Source organism: Pleurodeles waltl, chromosome 6 (assembly GCF_031143425.1).
Source record: "Pleurodeles waltl isolate 20211129_DDA chromosome 6, aPleWal1.hap1.20221129, whole genome shotgun sequence".
Taxonomy (NCBI): domain Eukaryota; kingdom Metazoa; phylum Chordata; class Amphibia; order Caudata; family Salamandridae; genus Pleurodeles; species Pleurodeles waltl.
The window spans coordinates 868,184,002-868,201,912 of record NC_090445.1 but is presented as its reverse complement, the minus strand read 5'-3'; positions in this window follow the sequence as shown (position 1 = coordinate 868,201,912).

Sequence of the window (17,911 nt, the reverse complement as noted above, 5' to 3'; positions counted from 1 at the left end):
AAGGCCTACATATAAGGACCCCACCCTCATTTAGCAGGGTCCAGAATTACCTGCAGTAATCCTCTATACAGAACTTGGGCGTTCGTGGGCTTATGGTAAAAGCTGCAGACTATGAATGGGGTGTTTAAAATCCCAGTCCCAAAGCCCTGGCCTGGCTGCACAGCACAGCACAGCACAGCACAGCAAAGCAAAGCAAACGGATGGCACCCACCTCACACAATACAGCTTAGTTTTGCCCCTCTTTGGGCCTTATTTCTCTTCTCCAAAACACCAATTTGAGGAAAAAACCAATACATTGATTAATGAAGATAAGGCTTTGCTCCTAATGTAGCTACTTGAGCAAAAGGAGGGAGAGGGAAGGTGGGGTGGAGGGGGCAAGATTTCTAAATGTGGGCTAACAATGCAAACAAAAATACTTACATTATTCCTGAAATTGTTAAAGTAAAAATAACCTTTCGAAATAAAAAAAATCAAATGACTTATTTTTTTCCACCTAAAAGTACTTTGGAGGCGATGGCTGGATTCGAACCCCTATATAGCCTACTGCACCAGACGCACTAGACCTTGCCACTGAGCCATAGCTCCTGGATGGGTTTTGACTGTGCCGCAGAACCTATCAGCAACATAAAGGTTGTGATGTCATTGCTCATGGCTTCCACTGCACAGGACACTTCATATCCATGATATAGGGAAGTTCTGACAAGCTAAAGACATGGAAGCCAGTGTGGTCCAGTGGGTAAGTTCCTGACTTCCACCCAGACAACCAGGGTTCGAATCCCGGGCTCGGCACCAGGTGACTGATGGCGGCAAAGAAGAGGTAAGTCGGAGATGGCTGGTAAATTGGTAAGTAGTACATCTGTCTGTCTGTGTATAGAGCATGGCTGGACTTGTGAATGGTGGATTGCAAAGTGGTTGGTAAGTGTGTATGTGCAGAGAGAGCAAGGATAGGTGCAGTCTCTGTCAGAGGGCGGGAATAGAGGGAGCACATGAGGTGGAGGGCGGAGCAAGAAGAGCAGGCTAAGAGAGGTGCAGATAGAGGGGGAGTAGGCGGAGCCTAGGAGGATAGCAGGGGTGGTTGAGGAGAAGAGTGGGGAGGGGGAGTAGGGGGATAGCAGAGGTAGGTGGTGGGAGTTAGAGGAGAAAGGGGGACGTAGATGGAGCAGGGGGAGAGAGCAAGAGGGGGTGGTGTGGCAGTGATTCAGGAGAAGAAGGGGTGTAGGAGGAGTCTAGGCCAGTGCAGGAGAGGAAGCATAGGGCAGCGCAGCCCATGCAGGCAAACAAGCAGAGTGCCCCACCCACAAACGGGGTGATTACAAAGGAGGGGGGTTTTGGTGACGGACCCCATCATTTTTATGCCACCCCCCCCCCCAAGCTCCAGTGTGGTGGTAGTAAAGGGGAAGGGGGGGAGTAAATTTGGGGGTGCAGTGTCAAAAGGGGTGTTGGGGTGCATTATTACAGGGGTGCTAGGAGGCGCAGAATGATGCAGCATGTGTTTTTTCGGGAGTGCTATGTACTTTCTTGTTTATTGCGCCCTTTCTTTCGAGCGGGGGTTCCACGAAAGGCTAGGGGCAAAGGGGGGAGTGGAGGAATTGGGGTTCAGGTTTCAGGCACTTTCTATTACCAGCCAAAAGGGAACCTCGCACACAGGCCTACTGTGGTTATGGTATTGAGAGGGGAAACAAGGAACCTGTGTTAGGATTCTTGGGAGATGGTCTGCCCATGATTTCTTTGCCCCGGTGCAGGACATGTTATAAGGTGTCTTGTGGTGGTTTTTCTAGACCTCATAATCCCAAAAGAGTGCCTGACATTTCGGCTGTAAGGACACTTCTAAAGAGTGTGCTTTTGATATTCTGGCAAGCGCATCCCCAACTGTGCACATCTATGCACCAAACATGGCAAATCCTTCATCCTGCAAAGCATCATATCATACTCAGAAGCTTTGAGATGGCGTGAGTATATTCATTTTGGGGTGAATACTCTTCCATGCTTCTCCCACCTGAGGACTGTGGATCTGTTGTTCTTCTTTCACATGTCCCTTCAAAGAGACAGAAGGCACACTCACTCTATCTCTCTGCAAGCATCTATGCTTTGACACTTTTATCTTGCAGTTTTCCTTCCAAAGCCTGCACCCCCTTCACCACAAATACAGGCCAACCATTCCTCAATGCTCATTCACTCTTGTCATTCCAGTCCGCCACTCTATAGGCTGATAAAAAAACAACAAGAACAAGAAGTAGTTCAGCAAACAGATTTAAAGTCTCTCTGTAGATTTATCTTCAAACTGCTGCCCTCTAGTAATGCTACATGGCAACTGCAGCATAATAATAGGATTGAGAAAGGGGCTGTACTATGCAAATAATGTTCTCCCATGATTACTTTGCTGAGCTTCCTCTGTGATGTTGTGATACGACCTTCAAAACATGGGCTTCAGCAGATTTCCAAAGTTGCCAAACTGTCTTAGGCTAAGGGGTTTTCCACTCAAAGGCCTACATATAAGGACCCCACCCTCATTTAGCAGGGTCCAGAATTACCTGCAGTAATCCTCTATACAGAACTTGGGCGTTCGTGGGCTTATGGTAAAAGCTGCAGACTATGAATGGGGTGTTTAAAATCCCAGTCCCAAAGCCCTGGCCTGGCTGCACAGCACAGCACAGCACAGCAAAGCAAACGATGGCACCCACCTCACACAATACAGCTTAGTTTTGCCCCTCTTTGGGCCTTATTTCTCTTCTCCAAAACACCAATTTGAGGAAAAAAACAATACATTGATTAATGAAGATAAGGCTTTGCTCCTATTGTAGCTACTTGAGCAAAAGGAGGGAGAGGGAAGGTGGGGTGGAGGGGGCAAGATTTCTAAATGTGGGCTAACAATGCAAACAAAAATACTTACATTATTCCTGAAATTGTTAAAGTAAAAATAACCTTTCGAAATAAAAAAAATCAAATGACTTATTTTTTTCCACCTAAAAGTACTTTGGAGGCACTGGCTGGATTCGAACCCCTATATAGGGATAGCCTACTGCACCAGAGGCACTAGACCTGGCCACTGAGCCATAGCTCCTGGATGGGTTTTGACTGTGCCACAGAACCTATCAGCAACATAAAGGTTGTGATGTCATTGCTTATGGCTTCCACTGCACAGGACACTTCATATCCATGATATAGGGAAGTTTTGACAAGCTAAAGACATGGAAGCCAGTGTGGTCCAGTGGGTAAGTTCCTGACTTCCACCCAGACAACCAGGGTTCGAATCCCGGGCTCGGCACCAGGTGACTGATGGCGGCAAAGAAGAGGTAAGTCGGAGATGGCTGGTAAATTGGTAAGTAGTACATCTGTCTGTCTGTCTGTCTGTGTATAGAGCATGGCTGGACTTGTGAATGGTGGATTGCAAAGTGGTTGGTAAGTGTGTATGTGCAGAGAGAGCAAGGATAGGTGCAGGCTGTGTCAGAGGGCGGGAATAGAGGGAGCACATGAGGTGGAGGGCGGAGCAAGAAGAGCAGGCTAAGAGAGGTGCAGATAGAGGGGGAGTAGGCGGAGCCTAGGAGGATAGCAGGGGTGGTTGAGGAGAAGAGTAAGAAGGGAAGGGTGAGAGAGGGGGAGTAGGGGGATAGCAGAGGTAGGTGGTGGGAGTTAGAGGAGAAAGGGGGACGTAGATGGAGCAGGGGGAGAGAGCAAGAGGGTGTGGTGTGGCAGTGATTCAGGAGAAGATGGGGTGTAGGAGGAGTCTAGGCCAGTGCGCAAGAAGGGGTGCAGGAGAGGAAGCATAGGGCAGCGCAGCCCATGCTGGCAAACAAGCAGAGTGCCCCACCCACAAACGGGGTGATTACAAAGGAGGGGGGTTTTGGTGACGGACCCCATCATTTTTATGCCACCCCCCCCCCCCAAGCTCCAGTGTGGTGGTAGTAAAGGGGAAGGGGGGGAGTAAATTTGGGGGTGCAGTGTCAAAAGGGGTGTTGGGGTGCATTATTACAGGGGTGCTAGGAGGCGCAGAATGATGCAGCATGTGTTTTTTCGGGAGTGCTATGTACTTTCTTGTTTATTGCGCCCTTTCTTTCGAGCGGGGGTACCACGAAAGGCTAGGGGCAAAGGGGGGAGTGGAGGACTTGGGGTTCAGGTTTCAGGCACTTTCTATTACCAGCCAAAAGGGAACCTCGCACACAGGCCTACTGTGGTTATGGTATTGAGAGGGGAAACAAGGAACCTGTGTTAGGATTCTTGGGAGATGGTCTGCCCATGATTTCTTTGCCCCGGTGCAGGACATGTTATAAGGTGTCTTGTGGTGGTTTTTCTAGACCTCATAATCCCAAAAGAGTGCCTGACATTTCGGCTGTAAGGACACTTCTAAAGAGTGTGCTTTTGATATTCTGGCAAGCGCATCCCCAACTGTGCACATCTATGCACCAAACATGGCAAATCCTTCATCCTGCAAAGCATCATATCATACTCAGAAGCTTTGAGATGGCGTGAGTATATTCATTTTGGGGTGAATACTCTTCCATGCTTCTCCCACCTGAGGACTGTGGATCTGTTGTTCTTCTTTCACATGTCCCTTCAAAGAGACAGAAGGCACACTCACTCTATCTCTCTGCAAGCATCTATGCTTTGACACTTTTATCTTGCAGTTTTCCTTCCAAAGCCCGCACCCCCTTCACCACAAATACAGGCCAACCATTCCTCAATGCTCATTCACTCTTGTCATTCCAGTCCGCCACTCTATAGGCTGATAAAAAAACAACAAGAACAAGAAGTAGTTCAGCAAACAGATTTAAAGTCTCTCTGTAGATTTATCTTCAAACTGCTGCCCTCTAGTAATGCTACATGGCAACTGCAGCATAATAATAGGATTGAGAAAGGGGCTGTCCTATGCAAATAATGTTCTCCCATGATTACTTTGCTGAGCTTCCTCTGTGATGTTGTGATACGGCCTTCAAAACATGGGCTTCAGCAGATTTCCAAAGTTGCCAAACTGTCTTAGGCTAAGGGGTTTTCCACTCAAAGGCCTACATATAAGGACCCCACCCTCATTTAGCAGGGTCCAGAATTACCTGCAGTAATCCTCTATACAGAACTTGGGCGTTCGTGGGCTTATTGTAAAAGCTGCAGACTATGAATGGGGTGTTTAAAATCCCAGTCCCAAAGCCATGGCCTGGCTGCACAGCACAGCACAGCACAGCACAGCAAAGCAAAGCAAACGGATGGCACCCACCTCACACAATACAGCTTAGTTTTGCCCCTCTTTGGGCCTTATTTCTCTTCTCCAAAACACCAATTTGAGGAAAAAACCAATACATTGATTAATGAAGATAAGGCTTTGCTCCTATTGTAGCTACTTGAGCAAAAGGAGGGAGAGGGAAGGTGGGGTGGAGGGGGCAAGATTTCTAAATGTGGGCTAACAATGCAAACAAAAATACTTACATTATTCCTGAAATTGTTAAAGTAAAAATAACCTTTCGAAATAAAAAAAATCAAATGACTTATTTTTTTCCACCGAAAAGTACTTTGGAGGCGCTGGCTGGATTCGAACCCCTATATAGGGATAGCCTACTGCACCAGAGGCACTAGACCTTGCCACTGAGCCATAGCTCCTGGATGAGTTTTGACTGTGCCACAGAACCTATCAGCAACATAAAGGTTGTGATGTCATTGCTTATGGCTTCCACTGCACAGGACACTTCATATCCATGATATAGGGAAGTTTTGACAAGCTAAAGACATGGAAGCCAGTGTGGTCCAGTGGGTAAGTTCCTGACTTCCACCCAGACAACCAGGGTTCAAATCCCGGGCTCGGCACCAGGTGACTGATGGCGGCAAAGAAGAGGTAAGTCGGAGATGGCTGGTAAATTGGTAAGTAGTACATCTGTCTGTGTATAGAGCATGGCTGGACTTGTGAATGGTGGATTGCAAAGTGGTTGGTAAGTGTGTATGTGCAGAGAGAGCAAGGATAGGTGCAGGCTGTGTCAGAGGGCGGGAATAGAGGGAGCACATGAGGTGGAGGGCGGAGCAAGAAGAGCAGGCTAAGAGAGGTGCAGATAGAGGGGGAGTAGGCGGAGCCTAGGAGGATAGCAGGGGTGGTTGAGGAGAAGAGTAAGAAGGGAAGGGTGAGAGAGGGGGAGTAGGGGGATAGCAGAGGTAGGTGGTGGGAGTTAGAGGAGAAAGGGGGACGTAGATGGAGCAGGGGGAGAGAGCAAGAGGGGGTGGTGTGGCAGTGATTCAGGAGAAGAAGGGGTGTAGGAGGAGTCTAGGCCAGTGCCGGAGAGGAAGCATAGGGCAGCGCAGCCCATGCTGGCAAACAAGCAGAGTGCCCCACCCACAAACGGGGTGATTACAAAGGAGGGGGGTTTTGGTGACGGACCCCATCATTTTTATGCCACCCCCCCCCAAGCTCCAGTGTGGTGGTAGTAAAGGGGAAGGGGGGGAGTAAATTTGGGGGTGCAGTGTCAAAAGGGGTGTTGGGGTGCATTATTACAGGGGTGCTAGGAGGCGCAGAATGATGCAGCATGTGTTTTTTCGGGAGTGCTATGTACTTTCTTGTTTATTGCGCCCTTTCTTTCGAGCGGGGGTACCACGAAAGGCTAGGGGCAAAGGGGGGAGTGGAGGACTTGGGGTTCAGGTTTCAGGCACTTTCTATTACCAGCCAAAAGGGAACCTCGCACACAGGCCTACTGTGGATATGGTATTGAGAGGGGAAACAAGGAACCTGTGTTAGGATTCTTGGGAGATGGTCTGCCCATGATTTCTTTGCCCCGGTGCACGACATGTTATAAGGTGTCTTGTGGTGGTTTTTCTAGACCTCATAATCCCAAAAGAGTGCCTGACATTTCGGCTGTAAGGACACTTCTAAAGAGTGTGCTTTTGATATTCTGGCAAGCGCATCCCCAACTGTGCACATCTATGCACCAAACATGGCAAATCCTTCATCCTGCAAAGCATCATATCATACTCAGAAGCTTTGAGATGGCGTGAGTATATTCATTTTGGGGTGAATACTCTTCCATGCTTCTCCCACCTGAGGACTGTGGATCTGTTGTTCTTCTTTCACATGTCCCTTCAAAGAGACAGAAGGCACACTCACTCTATCACTCTGCAAGCATCTATGCTTTGACACTTTTATCTTGCAGTTTTCCTTCCAAAGCCCGCACCCCCTTCACCACAAATACAGGCCAACCATTCCTCAATGCTCATTCACTCTTGTCATTCCAGTCCGCCACTCTATAGGCTGATAAAAAAACAACAAGAACAAGAAGTAGTTCAGCAAACAGATTTAAAGTCTCTCTGTAGATTTATCTTCAAACTGCTGCCCTCTAGTAATGCTACATGGCAACTGCAGCATAATAATAGGATTGAGAAAGGGGCTGTCCTATGCAAATAATGTTCTCCCATGATTACTTTGCTGAGCTTCCTCTGTGATGTTGTGATACGGCCTTCAAAACATGGGCTTCAGCAGATTTCCAAAGTTGCCAAACTGTCTTAGGCTAAGGGGTTTTCCACTCAAAGGCCTACATATAAGGACCCCACCCTCATTTAGCAGGGTCCAGAATTACCTGCAGTAATCCTCTATACAGAACTTGGGCGTTCGTGGGCTTATTGTAAAAGCTGCAGACTATGAATGGGGTGTTTAAAATCCCAGTCCCAAAGCCATGGCCTGGCTGCACAGCACAGCACAGCACAGCACAGCAAAGCAAACGGATGGCACCCACCTCACACAATACAGCTTAGTTTTGCCCCTCTTTGGGCCTTATTTCTCTTCTCCAAAACACCAATTTGAGGAAAAAACCAATACATTGATTAATGAAGATAAGGCTTTGCTCCTATTGTAGCTACTTGAGCAAAAGGAGGGAGAGGGAAGGTGGGGTGGAGGGGGCAAGATTTCTAAATGTGGGCTAACAATGCAAACAAAAATACTTACATTATTCCTGAAATTGTTAAAGTAAAAATAACCTTTCGAAATAAAAAAAATCAAATGACTTATTTTTTTCCACCTAAAAGTACTTTGGAGGCGCTGGCTGGATTCGAACCCCTATATAGCCTACTGCACCAGAGGCACTAGACCTTGCCACTGAGCCATAGCTCGTGGATGGGTTTTGACTGTGCCACAGAACCTATCAGCAACATAAAGGTTGTGATGTCATTGCTTATGGCTTCCACTGCACAGGACACTTCATATCCATGATATAGGGAAGTTTTGACAAGCTAAAGACATGGAAGCCAGTGTGGTCCAGTGGGTAAGTTCCTGACTTCCACCCAGACAACCAGGGTTCGAATCCCGGGCTCCCCACTAGGTGACTGATGGCGGCAAAGAAGAGGTAAGTCGGAGATGGCTGGTAAATTGGTAAGTAGTACATCTGTCTGTCTGTCTGTCTGTGTATAGAGCATGGCTGCACTTGTGAATGGTGGATTGCAAAGTGGTTGGTAAGTGTGTATGTGCAGAGAGAGCAAGGATAGGTGCAGTCTGTGTCAGAGGGCGGGAATAGAGGGAGCACATGAGGTGGAGGGCGGAGCAAGAAGAGCAGGCTAAGAGAGGTGCAGATAGAGGGGGAGTAGGCGGAGCCTAGGAGGATAGCAGGGGTGGTTGAGGAGAAGGGTGAGAGAGGGGGAGTAGGGGGATAGCAGAGGTAGGTGGTGGGAGTTAGAGGAGAAAGGGGGACGTAGATGGAGCAGGGGGAGAGAGCAAGAGGGGGTGGTGTGGCAGTGATTCAGGAGAAGAAGGGGTGTAGGAGGAGTCTAGGCCAGTGCAGGAGAGGAAGCATAGGGCAGCGCAGCCCATGCTGGCAAACAAGCAAAGTGCCCCACCCACAAACGGGGTGATTACAAAGGAGGGGGGTTTTGGTGACGGACCCCATCATTTTTATGCCACCCCCCCAAGCTCCAGTGTGGTGGTAGTAAAGGGGAAGGGGGGGGAGTAAATTTGGGGGTGCAGTGTCAAAAGGGGTGTTGGGGTGCATTATTACAGGGGTGCTAGGAGGCGCAGAATGATGCAGCATGTGTTTTTTCGGGAGTGCTATGTACTTTCTTGTTTATTGCGCCCTTTCTTTCGAGCGGGGGTACCACGAAAGGCTAGGGGCAAAGGGGGGAGTGGAGGACTTGGGGTTCAGGTTTCAGGCACTTTCTATTACCAGCCAAAAGGGAACCTCGCACACAGGCCTACTGTGGTTATGGTATTGAGAGGGGAAACAAGGAACCTGTGTTAGGATTCTTGGGAGATGGTCTGCCCATGATTTCTTTGCCCCGGTGCAGGACTTGTTATAAGGTGTCTTGTGGTGGTTTTTCTAGACCTCATAATCCCAAAAGAGTGCCTGACATTTCGGCTGTAAGGACACTTCTAAAGAGTGTGCTTTTGATATTCTGGCAAGCGCATCCCCAACTGTGCACATCTATGCACCAAACATGGCAAATCCTTCATCCTGCAAAGCATCATATCATACTCAGAAGCTTTGAGATGGCGTGAGTATATTCATTTTGGGGTGAATACTCTTCCATGCTTCTCCCACCTGAGGACTGTGGATCTGTTGTTCTTCTTTCACATGTCCCTTCAAAGAGACAGAAGGCACACTCACTCTATCTCTCTGCAAGCATCTATGCTTTGACACTTTTATCTTGCAGTTTTCCTTCCAAAGCCCGCACCCCGTTCACCACAAATACAGGCCAACCATTCCTCAATGCTCATTCACTCTTGTCATTCCAGTCCGCCACTCTATAGGCTGATAAAAAAACAACAAGAACAAGAAGTAGTTCAGCAAACAGATTTAAAGTCTCTCTGTAGATTTATCTTCAAACTGCTGCCCTCTAGTAATGCTACATGGCAACTGCAGCATAATAATAGGATTGAGAAAGGGGCTGTCCTATGCAAATAATGTTCTCCCATGATTACTTTGCTGAGCTTCCTCTGTGATGTTGTGATACGGCCTTCAAAACATGGGCTTCAGCAGATTTCCAAAGTTGCCAAACTGTCTTAGGCTAAGGGGTTTTCCACTCAAAGGCCTACATATAAGGACCCCACCCTCATTTAGCAGGGTCCAGAATTACCTGCAGTAATCCTCTATACAGAACTTGGGCGTTCGTGGGCTTATGGTAAAAGCTGCAGACTATGAATGGGGTGTTTAAAATCCCAGTCCCAAAGCCCTGGCCTGGCTGCACAGCACAGCACAGCACAGCACAGCAAAGCAAAGCAAACGGATGGCACCCACCTCACACAATACAGCTTAGTTTTGCCCCTCTTTGGGCCTTATTTCTCTTCTCCAAAACACCAATTTGAGGAAAAAAACAATACATTGATTAATGAAGATAAGGCTTTGCTCCTATTGTAGCTACTTGAGCAAAAGGAGGGAGAGGGAAGGTGGGGTGGAGGGGGCAAGATTTCTAAATGTGGGCTAACAATGCAAACAAAAATACTTACATTATTCCTGAAATTGTTAAAGTAAAAATAACCTTTCGAAATAAAAAAAATCAAATGACTTATTTTTTTCCACCTAAAAGTACTTTGGAGGCGCTGGCTGGATTCGAACCCCTATATAGGGATAGCCTACTGCACCAGAGGCACTAGACCTTGCCACTGAGCCATAGCTCCTGGATGGGCTTTGACTGTGCCACAGAACCTATCAGCAACATAAAGGTTGTGATGTCATTGCTTATGGCTTCCACTGCACAGGACACTTCATATCCATGATATAGGGAAGTTTTGACAAGCTAAAGACATGGAAGCCAGTGTGGTCCAGTGGGTAAGTTCCTGACTTCCACCCAGACAACCAGGGTTCGAATCCCGGGCTCGGCACCAGGTGACTGATGGCGGCAAAGAAGAGGTAAGTCGGAGATGGCTGGTAAATTGGTAAGTAGTACATCTGTCTGTCTGTCTGTGTATAGAGCATGGCTGGACTTGTGAATGGTGGATTGCAAAGTGGTTGGTAAGTGTGTATGTGCAGAGAGAGCAAGGATAGGTGCAGTCTGTGTCAGAGGGCGGGAATAGAGGGAGCACATGAGGTGGAGGGCGGAGCAAGAAGAGCAGGCTAAGAGAGGTGCAGATAGAGGGGGAGTAGGCGGAGGATAGCAGGGGTGGTTGAGGAGAAGGGTGAGAGAGGGGGAGTAGGGGGATAGCAGAGGTAGGTGGTGGGAGTTAGAGGAGAAAGGGGGACGTAGATGGAGCAGGGGGAAAGAGCAAGAGGGGGTGGTGGGGCAGTGATTCAGGAGAAGAAGGGGTGTAGGAGGAGTCTAGGCCAGTGCAGGAGAGGAAGCATAGGGCAGCGCAGCCCATGCTGGCAAACAAGCAGAGTGCCCCACCCACAAACAGGGTGATTACAAAGGAGGGGGGTTTTGGTGACGGACCCCATCATTTTTATGCCACCCCCCCCCCCAAGCTCCAGTGTGGTGGTAGTAAAGGGGAAGGGGGGGAGTAAATTTGGGGGTGCAGTGTCAAAAGGGGTGTTGGGGTGCATTATTACAGGGGTGCTAGGAGGCGCAGAATGATGCAGCATGTGTTTTTTCGGGAGTGCTATGTACTTTCTTGTTTATTGCGCCCTTTCTTTCGAGCGGGGGCACCACGAAAGGCTAGGGGCAAAGGGGGGAGTGGAGGACTTGGGGTTCAGGTTTCAGGCACTTTCTATTACCAGCCAAAAGGGAACCACGCACACAGGCCAACTGTGGTTATGGTATTGAGAGGGGAAACAAGGAACCTGTGTTAGGATTCTTGGGAGAGGGTCTGCCCATGATTTCTTTGCCCCGGTGCAGGACATGTTATAAGGTGTCTTGTGGTGGTTTTTCTAGACCTCATAATCCCAAAAGAGTGCCTGACATTTCGGCTGTAAGGACACTTCTATAGAGTGTGCTTTTGATATTCTGGCAAGCGCATCCCCAACTGTGCACATCTATGCACCAAACATGGCAAATCCTTCATCCTGCAAAGCATCATATCATACTCAGAAGCTTTGAGATGGCGTGAGTATATTCATTTTGGGGTGAATACTCTTCCATGCTTCTCCCACCTGAGGACTGTGGATCTGTTGTTCTTCTTTCACATGTCCCTTCAAAGAGACAGAAGGCACACTCACTCTATCTCTCTGCAAGCATCTATGCTTTGACACTTTTATCTTGCAGTTTTCCTTCCAAAGCCCGCACCCCCTTCACCACAAATACAGGCCAACCATTCCTCAATGCTCATTCACTCTTGTCATTCCAGTCCGCCACTCTATAGGCTGATAAAAAAACAACAAGAACAAGAAGTAGTTCAGCAAACAGATTTAAAGTCTCTCTGTAGATTTATCTTCAAACTGCTGCCCTCTAGTAATGCTACATGGCAACTGCAGCATAATAATAGGATTGAGAAAGGGGCTGTCCTATGCAAATAATGTTCTCCCATGATTACTTTGCTGAGCTTCCTCTGTGATGTTGTGATACGGCCTTCAAAACATGGGCTTCAGCAGATTTCCAAAGTTGCCAAACTGTCTTAGGCTAAGGGGTTTTCCACTCAAAGGCCTACATATAAGGACCCCACCCTCATTTAGCAGGGTCCAGAATTACCTGCAGTAATCCTCTATACAGAACTTGGGCGTTCGTGGGCTTATGGTAAAAGCTGCAGACTATGAATGGGGTGTTTAAAATCCCAGTCCCAAAGCCCTGGCCTGGCTGCACAGCACAGCACAGCACAGCACAGCAAAGCAAACGGATGGCACCCACCTCACACAATACAGCTTAGTTTTGCCCCTCTTTGGGCCTTATTTCTCTTCTCCAAAACACCAATTTGAGGAAAAAACCAATACATTGATTAATGAAGATAAGGCTTTGCTCCTATTGTAGCTACTTGAGCAAAAGGAGGGAGAGGGAAGGTGGGGTGGAGGGGGCAAGATTTCTAAATGTGGGCTAACAATGCAAACAAAAATACTTACATTATTCCTGAAATTGTTAAAGTAAAAATAACCTTTCGAAATAAAAAAAATCAAATGACTTATTTTTTTCCACCTAAAAGTACTTTGGAGGCGCTGGCTGGATTTGAACCCCTATATAGCCTACTGCACCAGAGGCACTAGACCTTGCCACTGAGCCATAGCTCCTGGATGGGTTTTGACTGTGCCACAGAACCTATCAGCAACATAAAGGTTGTGATGTCATTGCTTATGGCTTCCACTGCACAGGACACTTCATATCCATGATATAGGGAAGTTTTGACAAGCTAAAGACATGGAAGCCAGTGTGGTCCAGTGGGTAAGTTCCTGACTTCCACCCAGACAACCAGGGTTCGAATCCCGGGCTCGGCACCAGGTGACTGATGGCGGCAAAGAAGAGGTAAGTCGGAGATGGCTGGTAAATTGGTAAGTAGTACATCTGTCTGTCTGTCTGTGTATAGAGCATGGCTGGACTTGTGAATGGTGGATTGCAAAGTGGTTGGTAAGTGTGTTTGTGCAGAGAGAGCAAGGATAGGTGCAGTCTGTGTCAGAGGGCGGGAATAGAGGGAGCACATGAGGTGGAGGGCGGAGCAAGAAGAGCAGGCTAAGAGAGGTGCAGATAGAGGGGGAGTAGGCGGAGCCTAGGAGGATAGCAGGTGTGGTTGAGGAGAAGAGGGGGAGTAGGGGGATAGCAGAGGTAGGTGGTGGGAGTTAGAGGAGAAAGGGGGACGTAGATGGAGCAGGCGGAGAGAGCAAGAGGGGGTGGTGTGGCAGTGAGTCAGGAGAAGAAGGGGTGTAGGAGGAGTCTAGGCCAGTGCAGGAGAGGAAGCATAGGGCAGCGCAGCCCATGCTGGCAAACAAGCAGAGTGCCCCACCCACAAACGGGGTGATTACAAAGGAGGGGGGTTTTGGTGACGGACCCCATCATTTTTATGCCACTCCCCCCCCAAGCTCCAGTGTGGTGGTAGTAAAGGGGAAGGGGGGGAGTAAATTTGGGGGTGCAGTGTCAAAAGGGGTGTTGGGGTGCATTATTACAGGGGTGCTAGGAGGCGCAGAATGATGCAGCATGTGTTTTTTCTGGAGTGCTATGTACTTTCTTGTTTATTGCGCCCTTTCTTTCGAGCGAGGGTACCACGAAAGGCTAGGTGCAACAAAGGGGGGAGTGGAGGACTTGGGGTTCAGGTTTCAGGCACTTTCTATTACCAGCCAAAAGGGAACCTCGCACACAGGCCTACTGTGGTTATGGTATTGAGAGGGGAAACAAGGAACCTGTGTTAGGATTCTTGGGAGATGGTCTGCCCATGATTTCTTTGCCCCGGTGCAGGACATGTTATAAGGTGTCTTGTGGTGGTTTTTCTAGACCTCATAATCCCAAAAGAGTGCCTGACATTTCGGCTGTAAGGACACTTCTAAAGAGTGTGCTTTTGATATTCTGGCAAGCGCATCCCCAACTGTGCACATCTATGCACCAAACATGGCAAATCCTTCATCCTGCAAAGCATCATATCATACTCAGAAGCTTTGAGATGGCGTGAGTATATTCATTTTGGGGTGAATACTCTTCCATGCTTCTCCCACCTGAGGACTGTGGATCTGTTGTTCTTCTTTCACATGTCCCTTCAAAGAGACAGAAGGCACACTCACTCTATCTCTCTGCAAGCATCTATGCTTTGACACTTTTATCTTGCAGTTTTCCTTCCAAAGCCCGCACCCCCTTCACCACAAATACAGGCCAACCATTCCTCAATGCTCATTCACTCTTGTCATTCCAGTCCGCCACTCTATAGGCTGATAAAAAAACAACAAGAACAAGAAGTAGTTCAGCAAACAGATTTAAAGTCTCTCTGTAGATTTATCTTCAAACTGCTGCCCTCTAGTAATGCTACATGGCAACTGCAGCATAATAATAGGATTGAGAAAGGGGCTGTCCTATGCAAATAATGTTCTCCCATGATTACTTTGCTGAGCTTCCTCTGTGATGTTGTGATACGGCCTTCAAAACATGGGCTTCAGCAGATTTCCAAAGTTGCCAAACTGTCTTAGGCTAAGGGGTTTTCCACTCAAAGGCCTACATATAAGGACCCCACCCTCATTTAGCAGGGTCCAGAATTACCTGCAGTAATCCTCTATACAGAACTTGGGCGTTCGTGGGCTTATGGTAAAAGCTGCAGACTATGAATGGGGTGTTTAAAATCCCAGTCCCAAAGCCCTGGCCTGGCTGCACAGCACAGCACAGCACAGCAAAGCAAACGGATGGCACCCACCTCACACAATACAGCTTAGTTTTGCCCCTCTTTGGGCCTTATTTCTCTTCTCCAAAACACCAATTTGAGGAAAAAAACAATACATTGATTAATGAAGATAAGGCTTTGCTCCTATTGTAGCTACTTGAGCAAAAGGAGGGAGAGGGAAGGTGGGGTGGAGGGGGCAAGATTTCTAAATGTGGGCTAACAATGCAAACAAAAATACTTACATTATTCCTGAAATTGTTAAAGTAAAAATAACCTTTCGAAATAAAAAAAATCAAATGACTTATATTTTTCCACCTAAAAGTACTTTGGAGGCGCTGGCTGGATTCGAACCCCTACAAAGGGATAGCCTACTGCACCAGAGGCACTAGACCTTGCCACTGAGCCATAGCTCCTGGATGGGTTTTGACTGTGCCACAGAACCTATCAGCAACATAAAGGTTGTGATGTCATTGCTTATGGCTTCCACTGCACAGGACACTTCATATCCATGATATAGGGAAGTTTTGACAAGCTAAAGACATGGAAGCCAGTTTGGTCCAGTGGGTAAGTTCCTGACTTCCACCCAGACAACCAGGGTTCGAATCCCGGGCTCGGCACCAGGTGACTGATGGCGGAAAAGAAGAGGTAAGTCGGAGATGGCTGGTAAATTGGTAAGTAGTACATCTGTCTGTCTGTGTATAGAGCATGGCTGCACTTGTGAATGGTGGATTGCAAAGTGGTTGGTAAGTGTGTATGTGCAGAGAGAGCAAGGATAGGTGCAGTCTGTGTCAGAGGGCGGGAATAGAGGGAGCACATGAGGTGGAGGGCGGAGCAAGAAGAGCAGGCTAAGAGAGGTGCAGAAAGAGGGGGAGTAGGCGGAGCCTAGGAGGATAGCAGGGGTGGTTGAGGAGAAGGGTGAGAGAGGGGGAGTAGGGGGATAGCAGAGGTAGGTGGTGGGAGTTAGAGGAGAAAGGGGGACGTAGATGGAGCAGGGGGAGAGAGCAAGAGGGGGTGGTGTGGCAGTGATTCAGGAGAAGAAGGGGTGTAGGAGGAGTCTAGGCCAGTGCAGGAGAGGAAGCATTGGGCAGCGCAGCCCATGCTGGCAAACAAGCAAAGTGCCCCACCCACAAACGGGGTGATTACAAAGGAGGGGGGTTTTGGTGACGGACCCCATCATTTTTATGCCACCCCCCCAAGCTCCAGTGTGGTGGTAGTAAAGGGGAAGGGGGGGGAGTAAATTTGGGGGTGCAGTGTCAAAAGGGGTGTTGGGGTGCATTATTACAGGGGTGCTAGCAGGCGCAGAATGATGCAGCATGTGTTTTTTCGGGAGTGCTATGTACTTTCTTGTTTATTGCGCCCTTTCTTTCGAGCGGGGGTACCACGAAAGGCTAGGGGCAAAGGGGGGAGTGGAGGACTTGGGGTTCAGGTTTCAGGCACTTTCTATTACCAGCCAAAAGGGAACCTCGCACACAGGCCTACTGTGGTTATGGTATTGAGAGGGGAAACAAGGAACCTGTGTTAGGATTCTTGGGAGATGGTCTGCCCATGATTTCTTTGCCCCGGTGCAGGACTTGTTATAAGGTGTCTTGTGGTGGTTTTTCTAGACCTCATAATCCCAAAAGAGTGCCTGACATTTCGGCTGTAAGGACACTTCTAAAGAGTGTGCTTTTGATATTCTGGCAAGCGCATCCCCAACTGTGCACATCTATGCACCAAACATGGCAAATCCTTCATCCTGCAAAGCATCATATCATACTCAGAAGCTTTGAGATGGCGTGAGTATATTCATTTTGGGGTGAATACTCTTCCATGCTTCTCCCACCTGAGGACTGTGGATCTGTTGTTCTTCTTTCACATGTCCCTTCAAAGAGACAGAAGGCACACTCACTCTATCTCTCTGCAAGCATCTATGCTTTGACACTTTTATCTTGCAGTTTTCCTTCCAAAGCCCGCACCCCCTTCACCACAAATACAGGCCAACCATTCCTCAATGCTCATTCACTCTTGTCATTCCAGTCCGCCACTCTATAGGCTGATAAAAAAACAACAAGAACAAGAAGTAGTTCAGCAAACAGATTTAAAGTCTCTCTGTAGATTTATCTTCAAACTGCTGCCCTCTAGTAATGCTACATGGCAACTGCAGCATAATAATAGGATTGAGAAAGGGGCTGTCCTATGCAAATAATGTTCTCCCATGATTACTTTGCTGAGCTTCCTCTGTGATGTTGTGATACGGCCTTCAAAACATGGGCTTCAGCAGATTTCCAAAGTTGCCAAACTGTCTTAGGCTAAGGGGTTTTCCACTCAAAGGCCTACATATAAGGACCCCACCCTCATTTAGCAGGGTCCAGAATTACCTGCAGTAATCCTCTATACAGAACTTGGGCGTTCGTGGGCTTATGGTAAAAGCTGCAGACTATGAATGGGGTGTTTAAAATCCCAGTCCCAAAGCCCTGGCCTGGCTGCACAGCACAGCACAGCACAGCACAGCAAAGCAAAGCAAACGGATGGCACCCACCTCACACAATACAGCTTAGTTTTGCCCCTCTTTGGGCCTTATTTCTCTTCTCCAAAACACCAATTTGAGGAAAAAAACAATACATTGATTAATGAAGATAAGGCTTTGCTCCTATTGTAGCTACTTGAGCAAAAGGAGGAAGAGGGAAGGTGGGGTGGAGGGGGCAAGATTTCTAAATGTGGGCTAACAATGCAAACAAAAATACTTACATTATTCCTGAAATTGTTAAAGTAAAAATAACCTTTCGAAATAAAAAAAATCAAATGACTTATTTTTTTCCACCTAAAAGTACT